The 10,680-nt window shown below is 47.1% G+C and overlaps 1 protein-coding gene across 2 annotated transcripts in view; it reads left to right on the top strand.

Annotated features, from left to right (window-relative positions):
* Positions 1 to 9,195: 9,195 nt before the first annotated feature.
* The window catches only part of TPST1 (tyrosylprotein sulfotransferase 1), a 166,063-nt gene continuing 164,578 nt past the window's right edge, over positions 9,196 to 10,680 (top strand). Inside the window, exon 1 of one of the 2 annotated variants that reach the window (XM_042972052.1) lies at positions 9,196 to 9,507. The gene's annotated coding sequence lies outside the window, so the exon portion shown is untranslated. The remainder of the gene's footprint in view (positions 9,508 to 10,680) is intronic. The other variant, XM_042972053.1, reaches the window with a different exon arrangement.

The following is a 10,680-nucleotide window of genomic DNA, read 5'->3' as shown; positions in this document are numbered from 1 at the left end:
CTTTTTCATTCATGATTTTATCTATTTGGGTCCTCTCTCTTTTCTTTTTGAGAAGTCTGGCTAGGGGTTTATCAATTTTGTTTATTTTTTTTTTAAAAAAAACAGCTCTTAGATTCATTGATCTGTTCTGTTTTTTTTTTTTATTCTATATTGTTTATTTCTTCTAATCTTTATTATTTCTCTTCTTCTGCTGGCCTTGGCCATTCTGCTTCTAGTTTCTTTAGGTGTGCTGTTAGATTTTGTATTTGGGATTTTTCTTGTTTCTTGAGATAGTCCTGGATTGCAATGTATTTTTCTCTTAGGACTGTCTTTGCTGCATCCCACAGGGTTTGGACTGTCATGTTTTCATTTTCATTTGCTTCTATATATTTTTTAATTTCTTCTTTAATTGCCTGGTTGACCAATTCTTTCTTTAGTAGGATGTTCTTTAACCTCCATGCATTTGGGTGTTTTCCAAACTTTTTCTTGTGGTTGATTTTAAATTTCATAGCATTGTGATCTGAAAATATGCATTGTATGATCTCAATTCTTTTATATTTATTGAGGGATGTTTTGTGACCCAGTATGTGATCTATCTTGGAGAATGTTCCATGTACACTCGAGAAGAAAGTGTATTCTGCTGCTTTTGGGTAATAAGTTCTGAATATATCTGTCAAGTCCATCTGGTCCTATGTATCATTCAGGGCCCTTGTTTCTTTACTGATTTTCTACCTAGATAATCTGTCCATTGCTGTAAGTTGAGTGTTAAAGTCATCTGCAATAACCATATTCTTACCAATAAGATTGTTTATGTTTATGATTAATTTATTTATATATTAAGGTACTTCCAAACTGAGGACATGAACATTTATGATTATTACCTCTCTTGATGGACAGACCCTGTACTTATGATATAATGCCCTTCATCTCTTGTTACAGCCTTTAGTTTAATATGTAGTTTTTCTGATATAAGTATGGCTACTCCAGCTTTCTTATGACTTCCAGTAGCATGATAGATGATTCTCCATGAATGGGAAGGGTTTCTTAAGAAAAGTATAACGTAGGACACAGTCACAAAGGTCACAGAGATGAGACACTTCTGAATGGAATTGGTGTTTGCAATGTTTGAAGGTTGGCTGAATTTTCACTGGCAGAGCTGGGATGAGGTCAATGCAGGTAGAAGAATGTGTATGAGCAAATGAACAGAAGTGGAGACCTGAGCATACTGGTGGTGAGCAAGTCTTGAGTGCTCCTGTTAAGTAGCAATGGGAAAGGCAAAACAGTCATCTACCCTCTTAGGTTCAGAGGCTGGGGCCTGAGGATTAAACTGACAACAGGAGAAAAGGTTCATTATTGCCCAGGCACAAAGGAGCCAACAAAGGAAGTAGTCGTCTTCTTAAATAGTTAAAGGTTTATATTCTGGTTTTTTTTTTAAGTGTATTTATTTTGAGAGAGAGAGAGAGGGGGAGAGAGAGAGAGAGAGGATATGAGTGAGGGAGGGGCAGAAAGAGAGGAGAGAAGAATCCCAAGCAGGCTCCACACTGTCAGCACAGAGCCTGATGTGGGGCTCGAACCCACCAACTGGGAGATCATGACCTGAGCTGAAACTAAAAGTTGGATACTTAACTGTATCCATTTATTAAGTATGGGCCACCCAGGCACCCCTTATGTTTATATTCTTAACTTCATAGGGGAAAAGGGGAGGATTTGGGCTTCTAGGGGCAGCAAAGTCTGATAGGTTAAATATACAGGAGAAACTAATGGAAAATGAGGGTGATAGAGTAAGGTTTACTATTCAGATTCAAGAGATGAGGAGGTGATGAGTTAACTCCACATCGTTCTCCTCTTCCTGATAGGATGGGGGAGCATCTTTACAAATGAAAATTTCCTTTGCAAAAGGGAAATTTACACCCTGTTTCCAGCAGAAAGGAAGAGGACAAAGAACTCAAGTTTTCTGCTTCTTGATTGCCTTCACCTCAAAATACTCCTTAAGCCACAGTGGCAGATTCTGAGGTGGCGTTTTCTGATCTCCTTCACATGTAATTGAATGCCAGGCTCTACATTAAACTAGAAGCCAATAAAGGCAGCAGGGTCTGACTTGTTCATTGCTGTGCCCTCAGCAGCTAGAACACTGCTTGGTGGAAGACATTAGTAAATATGGGCTGGAATCCCCCAGATCCTGCAGGGAGTAGCATATCCTTCCAAGAAGCTGATTGCCCTGGGAAAGAGACCTAGGCAGGTGGCAAGAAGCTGGAAGTCTCTGCAGCCTATTTAACTAGGGAAGGAAAACCAAAGCCACAGGAGAAAATGGCCCTCTTGAATTAGGTCACAGAGGCCTGCTCAAGCCGAGTGCAGGACAAGTCACTAGGGTTGGCAGATGTTCCTGGTCTGCACTGGTGTCAGTAGTCAGCATCCGTGGGCACAGGCCTATTCCCTGGTGCTCCTCCCGCCTGAGGCCCCTCTATTCCCTGGAGCCTCTCTCCCCTGAAAGTCAGAGACTTGCCTAAGAGTAGAGGCAGATCCCTGTAGCTACTGCAACCCATACCCCAAAGCACTCAGCATCCCTAGTTTAACCTAAGGCCCTCAACCTGGACCTCTGACTCAGGGGTTCTCGAACCAGGTAGGCCAGTAGAATTTATCTGGCAGCTTGTAAAAAAATGAAGTGTAACTTACAGAAAAGTGCACATGTGAGTATAGTTTGATGGATTTTCACAAAGTGAACAAACTGGGTTAATTTCCAGGTCAGAAAACAGAGTATCAGTGACTAGCCTCTCTCAAGTCCCCCTGATGCCACCTCCCAGTCGCTACTCCAGTCCCTGTCTGCCCCCCGGGGTGAGGAGACCCTTCCCCCAGGGCTTCTGCTCGATATAACTGATGAGAGGCTTGGTGTCTAGCTTACAAAGCTGCACAGGTGGTTTATAGGCACAGCGAGGCTTGAAAGTCACTCCTGGAAGTCCCATAATCTCTTTTGTCATAAGTGGGGCTAGAAGATGCTTTGCTCCTGTCTTCGGCTCAGCACCAGCAGCTGTCTGGCTGGGTTTACCCATGGAACAGTGGGCATTTCCTGTATCTAGGGTTTGCAGAGCACGTCGGTAGTAGCTCCTGGGCTCAGGAAGCCCAGTTGGTTGGTTCCAGCCTGGGCATGTGGCCCTCGCTCCCTGGCAGGAATTCCATGAAGAGGTATTTTTGGAAGGTGCAGGAATTCTGTAGCCATTTGGAAAATGTCTGCTCATAGGCTGTGCTGGATTCTCATTTTAAAAATGATGATGTGGCTGAGGGGCCTGACCTGGCCAGTTTTCCTAGAGCTAGGGGTGGGGAAAGAGAGGAGGCATGCTCTTTTCTTTTCCTTTTCTTTAACTCGTATCACCATTTTCTTTTTTGTCTCAAATCCCTCTATCTCCCAAGCTTCGAGAGAATTGTGAGGTGTCTCCTGCAGCACATTAGCCCTTTGATGCTATTTGCAGGTAAGTGTTTCATTTTGTCCCAGGTCAGCCAGGGCTTTGGGGTCACTTTAGGTTGGGTGAAAGTTTAATTTAACTCTCACGTCCCCTTCAAGGATTTTTGCCTCTGGAGCCCACACTCTGAATCTCTCTGCCCTCCCAGGGAGGACCCTGAGTGCCCTCCTGTTCTCTTCCCCGTGTCCCCCCTCTGCTTTGCCTTGGTGGCCTTCGTTGATAGCTGCAGCTTTTGCTATTTCTGTATCTATTCATTCACTCATCCATTCACTCAGTGCATGTGAGGCCCTGTGCTGGGGACAGGACAGAGGGCTGGGCAGACCCAGCCATCTCCTGTCATTACCATTTCTGTCCTTATCCTTGAGACCTCCTTTTGTCCCCAGCTCTCCACTCCCCACCCTTTCTCCCACAGCCATATGCGTGCCAGGCTCCTTCACCTTGAACTGCAAAGGTAGTGTGTCGTCTCCATTCTCTGTTTCCAAACCCCTTGCTCCTGACCCTCATTTCCAGCTCCCTTGGACTCAGAGAGAGGATAATAAAGTGGGACCTGGCATGTTTCTCTTCTCCTATTTTCCATTTCTGAGGGCCTCCACCTCCCTTCCACCTCTCACCTCGGCACCATCCTCTCCCCATGCCAGATTCCAGAATGGCAATGCCATGAAGGGAGATCTGCTGCCTTCCAGCAGATCTGGAACCAAACCAAAGCCAACAATCCCCCCAGGTAGACGTGGTGGAGGGCTGTGCTGCCTGAACGTTGCTGGGTGGGGTGCACGGACTTTCCTTGCAGGAGGTGAGACTACTGTGTTAAGGAGTCCTCACCCTGGGCCAGGCCTTCCCAGGAGATGAATCCCCGAGGTGGAAGCTGTGCAAGGCTGGCCTTACAGGGCAGTGGCTTCCAGGCTGTCACTGGAGGTGCCCACCTCCTCCCTTTCCTTGGGGCTGTGGGGGCTGCCTAGGCTGTTTGGAAGAAACAAACTCTGAGTCCTTTGAATTGCCTGTGGATTGGTCGGGGTGACGCTGTCCATGCCCTCAGGTGAGCTTATCTGAGGAGAGATCACCTGAAGGAGGTAAAGCTGGGGAGGGAAAATAGATACAGCTTGTTCAGAATATGCGTACCGAGTACGCGGCTTAAAAAATTACACAAAGCAATATACATGTCATGGGAACCAGATGTTCATATAGGCTTCAGTGGTGAGTTTTGCAGAAGAGGGGTTTTTAAATTCTGACTTTATTTATTTTAAATAGGTAATCCAAGCACATGACGCAAAATTTCAAAAAGTGCCAAAGTATATAGATACAGTGAAAAATAAGTCTCTTTCTCGCTCCTGTACCCAGGTCCCTCAGGTTTCCAGCCAGAAAGAGCCACTGCTACAGTTTACTGTGTGCCCTTCCAGAGGTTATTTCTGAAAATCATAGGCATGCGTGTGTACTTTTAAAAATTGCAAATGGGCATGTTATATACACTGTTCTTAACTTTGTTCTTTTCACTTAAGAGTGTACTTTGAAGCTTTTCTCTTTTTAAAGTTTATTTATTTATTTGGACAGAGAGGGAGAGAGAGTGTGAGCTGGGGAGGAGCAGAGAGAGAGGGAGAGAGAGAATCCCAAGAGGGTCCGTACTGGCTTGATCTTACGAATTGTGAGATCGTGACCTGAGCTGAAATCAAGAGTCAGATGCTTGACAGAGTCATCCAGGTGTCCCTGGAGTCTTTTTCCTTAAGATATACTACATGGATTGGAGGTAGATTTAGAAAGCAGAAAAACTTGTTTCCAAAGGGCTCTGAGCTTCGCTTCACTTCAAGCAGCTCCTTGCTTCTGGCTACTTTCTACAGTGTGGCTCTTGGGTCACCTAAAGCTGTCTTGCTCAGGGAGACATCCCATCACGTGACAGGAAGGAAGGTCAACCTCCCTGCCAGATTTCACTGAAGGGATTTGTGTCCCGTTCTTACCAAAGTCCCATCTAGAATTTGTTCTCACAGTTTAATAGGTAAGATACAAGCACCATCCCTCACCTGGCTACTCAGTTTTCTTTTTCTTTTTCTTTTTTTTTTTTTAAGTTTATTTATTTATTTTGAGAGAGAGAGAGACAGAGAGCAGAGAGAAAGGGAGAGAGAGAATCCCAAGCAGGCTCTGTGCTGTCAGTGTGGAGTCCAACGCAGGGCTCTATCCCACAAACCGTAAGATCATGACCTGAGCTGAAATCGAGTTGGACGCTTAACTGACCGAGCCACCCAGGCGCTCCTCAGTTTTTCTTCAGGTCTTGTAGTTGGGTGAAGTATTTTGGGGGCCATATGAAGGGTCACCTCAGTTGCAATTCTGTTTTGTGGAGAGGGACTGGCAGCGGCTCCAGGCCATGGTAAACACTTTTCTTGAAGGGGTCTAGAATGCAAGAAGTGGAATGGGGGACATAGCCCTTAATTTGTTGAAAGATTGGATTTGGGGGGCAGCCCTTGGGTCTATCTATAATCACTTTGAGGAGTGCTATCTCCTTCCTTCCCTCTCCTCTTGCTCTCGGCCTGCTAATCTTGCTCATTTTCTTTGGCTAAGCTTTGTAATCCTAGTGGTCCATTTCTTCTGCTCCAAAGCAGCTAGGGACAAATCTGAGCATGTTCTTCATTAGATTTAAATGTTCCAGGGGCACCTGGGTGGCTCAGTTGGTTAAGCATCTGACTTTTGGTTTCGGCTGAGGTCATGATCTCATGGTTCATGAGTTCGAGCCCCATGTCCGGCTCTGTGCTGACAGCAGCAAGCCTGCTTGGGATTCTCTCTCTCCCTCTCTCTGCCCGTCCCCTCTGTGCGTGCTCTCTCTCAAAATAAATAAATAAACAAACAAATGTTCCAAAGAAAATTGTCAGGGTGGGTATTTGTTTAAATTTCCTCAGATCAAGTTGCTTACAAGATTTTACTAACTTGGGACACCTGGGTGGCTCAGTTGGTTAAATGTCCAGCTCTTGATCTTGGCTCAGGTCGCGATCTCACAGTTTGTGACATGGAGCCCCTTGTTGGGCTCTGTGCTGTCTTCATGGAGTCTGCTTGGGATTCTCTCTCTCTTTCTCTCTCTGTCAAAATAAATAAACTTAAAAAAAAGATTTTGCTAACTGAATAAAGAGAAAACAAACTTAGATATGCTGAGCCCTTGTTAGAGAGGCACCAGAGCCAGGAGCTTTCAGAGGTTTATTATCTCATTTTATTTATTTATTTTTAAATGTTTATTTTTCAGAGAGAGAGAGCAAGTGAGGGAAGGGCAGAGTGGGGTGGGGGGAGCAGACAGAGGATCTGAAGTGGGCTCCACGCTGACAGCAGGAAGCTTGATGAGGGGCTTGAACTCACGAACCATGAGATTATGACCTGAGCCAAAGTCAGCTGCTTAACCAACTGAGCCACTCAGGCATCTCTCATTTTGTCTTTTAAAAATGTAACAGCTTTGGGGTGCCTGGCTGGTTCAGTTCATAGAGCATGTGACTCTTGATCTTGGGGTTGTGGGTTTGAGCCCCATGTTGGGTATACAGATTACTTAAAAATAAAATCTTTAATAAAAGTAACAGCTTTACTGAGATATAATTCATCCCCTATTTAAAGTACACAATTCGGGGCGCCTGGGTGGCTCAGTCGGTTAGGCGTCCGACTTCGACTCAGGTCATGATCTTGAGGTCTGTGAGTTCGAGCCCCGCGTCGGGCTCTGGGCTGATGGCTCGGAGCCTGGAGCCTGCTTCCGATTCTGTGTCTCCCTCTCTCTCTGCCCCTCCCCCGTTCATGCTCTGTCTCTCTCTGTCTCAAAAATAAATAAACGTTAAAAAATATATATTAAAAAAAAATAAAGTACACAATTCAATGGTTCTTAGTATATGCACAACACTGTGTAACCATCACACAATCAATTTTAGGACATTTTCATCAATTGCCCCCCAAGGAACCCCATATCCATTAGCAGTCACTTCCCATTTTCCTCAGCCTCCTCACCCCAAGACATTTACTAATCTACTTGCTGTCGCTTTGGATTTACCTATTTTGGACATTTTTCTATAAATGGACTCATATGTTATGGGGTCTTTGTGAATATTTTCTTTCACTGAGCATAATATTTTCAAGATTCATCCACATTGTAGCACATATCAGAACTTCATTCCTTTTTCTTTCTTTTTTTTTTTTTTTTTTTGAGAGAGAGAGATAGAGAAGAGAGCAAGTGGGGGAGAGGCAGAGAGAGAGGGAGACAGAATCCCAAGCAAGCTCTGCAACGTCAGCGCAGAGCCTGATGTGGGGCTCGAACTCATGAACGGTGAGATAATGACCTGAACCAAAATCAAACGTCAGAGGCTTAACCGACTGAGCTACTCAGGCACCCTAGTACTTCACTCTTTTTTATGGCTGGATAATATTTCATTGTATGGATATACCAAATTTTGTTTATTAATCAGTTGATGGACATTTGGGTTCTTGTCACTTTATCAGCTATTATGAATAATGTTGCTATGAGCATTCATGTACAAGTTTTTGTGTGGCCTCACATGAACACACCTGCAACTCTCTGATACATATTCTATAGATCTCATTCTGCAGGTAGCAAAACATTCCAATATGGTAGACAGGAATTTTGAACAAAGATGTTAGATTCCTGAGCCCATGCTTTTTGCAATCTATGTTCTGTCCTTCAAGAGGATATAAAGCAATCAAAGCATTTATTTCAGGGAGACATGGAGTCCACTGAAGTTGAAGTTGTGCTCTGAATTTCAAGGAAGCAGATCAGGCTTATAAAAGCAAAAGCCACAAGGTTACATAACTTTTTTTTTTTTTTTTAATATTATGATTGTTGCTAGCAGACCTTAAACTTAAAATCTAATGCATGATTTACTTTTTAGCTACCAGGTGTTAACATTTTCTCTTTCAGTCCAAAGTGGAAGGATGAATGGGAGGAGACAGTGGAGTTGACACTGACAAGTTGCAACTGACAAAAGTCCAAAGTTCAATGGACAAAAGTAAAACGTTTGAGGTATTCCCAGAATTGCACTAGGCAAAAAATTTCCTCAATGTGCTCTAGACTCTATTGACAGTGACCCTTTGGCAATGCTTACTTCATTTTGAATCTTGTTCCACAGTTTATAGAAGTGAAATAATTGCTTTGACAGAATCTGGTATGGATATGTCAGTTCCTAACTGACATAAACATGAACTCTTAATTTTCAGGTGGGAAATGTCAGCCCTCTCCACAACGTTTGTCTTCCCTTTGCCTCTTCTCCAATCCCAGCTTTCACTTCTTTCTCTCAAGTATCAGTTCCCCATCCCTATGGTTGGGACAGAATCTCCAGTCACTCACTTACACTTTTTGTGTGGAATGCAATATTGTGTGAATTTGATATCTGTTCTTGAGTTATATCTCCTATGAGATGAAAGCTCCTCCGCCAGCAGCGGCCAGAGGGGTGGTATCTGAAGCAGTGGACATGCAAAAAGAAGATTTCTTGGAAAAGCTCCTTTTCTTGTCCGGCGGCAGGGTTTCACCGATGAAGGCTGCCCACGTGGGGGTTAAGGCGGCGTGGTCCGCACCCCTTGCGCAGCTCCCCTCCAGCCAGGTCAAGTGCGCCGTTGCTAGGGCAACAACCCGTCCGGGCAGGTGGCTGCTCGGAGCCCTCTCGCGGAGCGAGCACACGCAGGGACGCAGAGGCGCCCGTCCGGCCGCGACGTCAGACCCATGCCGCCCTTCAACGCCTGCAAGACCCGGCGCTATTCCCAGTACCACCTCCCGCGGGCGGCAGCTAGGGAAACCCACCAATCACAGAAGCCGACACATCTCCCGGGCCGGGCGTGCGGCAACCAATCGTGGCACACTTGTGATCCCAGGCCCACCCGAGAGGCTGGCGGCAGGGGCTGAGGCAGCCACGGCGGGAGTCGCTGCTGAGGCGGCTGCGGGCGCGGGTCGCGTCGGCGCTGCTCCGCGGGGCCGGGCCGGGCTGGCAGCAGCTGGCGCCTGGCGGTGAAGGCGGGCTCCCGGGGCGGGTGGAATGGCCCCCACCTAGGGCAGTGGGAGAAGCGGCTGAGCGCAGGATGCTAACGAGGCGGCGCGGCGGCTCCTCACTCAACCCAGGTAAGGGGAACGCCGCGCTCCCTGTGGCCCGGCTCGGAGCGCCTCCCCGGCCCCGCTGCCTTCCCGCCGCCGCCCACATGGCTCCGGGCCCCGGGCGGCTCGGTCCTGACATCCCTTAGCTGCGCGTCACCTCCTGCCCGCACGTCTCCCCATCTCCCTGCGGGCAGTTGTCCAGCCCCGCCCCCCGAGCGCGGCGCCCCTCGCCCTGGCCTGCCGGCTCCTGCACCCACACCCGCTCCCCTTCCCCCAGCGCCTGCGTTTCCCGGTCTCCGCTTCGCCGTCGTCCGCCTCGTCCCCGCCGTGGTCATCCCCCCGCCGCCCCCTCCCCTCTCCGTCCCCTCCCCTTTCGTAGCGCTGGCACCGTTTCCCAGCCCCTGCAGTCCTTTGGGGCGCCTTCCCGGGATGAGACCCACCTCCCCACCCCACCCCTCGCCCGCCGCGCATCCCGCCGGCATCAGATCAGACTTTTGCCTTCACTTGTACCCCGGCTTCGCTTCCACAGACTCACCCTCATCCCTGCCCCATATTGCCGTGTCCTCCGTACCTTCCAGTCGCCCCCCCCATCCCCCCCATGCCCCTGGGTTTTGCCCTTTTGCTCTCAGATGCCTTCCTTTCCCAACTCGCCTCTTTTTCCCTCACTTTCATCAGCCACGGTCACTAACACTTCTTTTCCTTTACACTTAAACCTTCAGACACCCTAATACCCTCCTGAACGCCAGATCCGTGGTTTGAACATCATAATTCGTCTTTCAATGACCTGCACGCATAACATGTAAAGTGTCTTGCCCAGAGCCTGGCACACAGTAGGCCTGCCACATAGTGGATGCTCACGCGTGTTAGTCTCTTCCTCCTTCAGGTCTCTGTACTCTCCAGATGGTCGTAGCAAGAGGTTCAGTATCCGGAGGGATTCTTGCCACTCCTTGAAGAGTGGTGCGGTAGATGGCAGGACAAATTAGTGAACTCCGAGTGTGAGAAAGAGATTAAATTGTCAATTATTTACTCACTGTATATATTCAGGGGGAAAAAAAAAACAACCCTGAATTCTGCAATCTTTGTGTTAAGTATTGTTTTATATTAATTGGCTTTGTAAATGATTCTTAGGGAGCCTCAAATACAATCACTCCCTTATCACCTCCCACCTTCAATCAGCAGTGTTTACCTACTAGCCAGAAC

This window comes from Panthera tigris, chromosome E3, assembly GCF_018350195.1.
Source record: "Panthera tigris isolate Pti1 chromosome E3, P.tigris_Pti1_mat1.1, whole genome shotgun sequence".
In the NCBI taxonomy this organism is placed as follows: domain Eukaryota; kingdom Metazoa; phylum Chordata; class Mammalia; order Carnivora; family Felidae; genus Panthera; species Panthera tigris.
The sequence above is the reverse complement of the archived record's forward strand: the minus strand, read 5'-3'. Positions and strand labels throughout refer to the sequence as shown.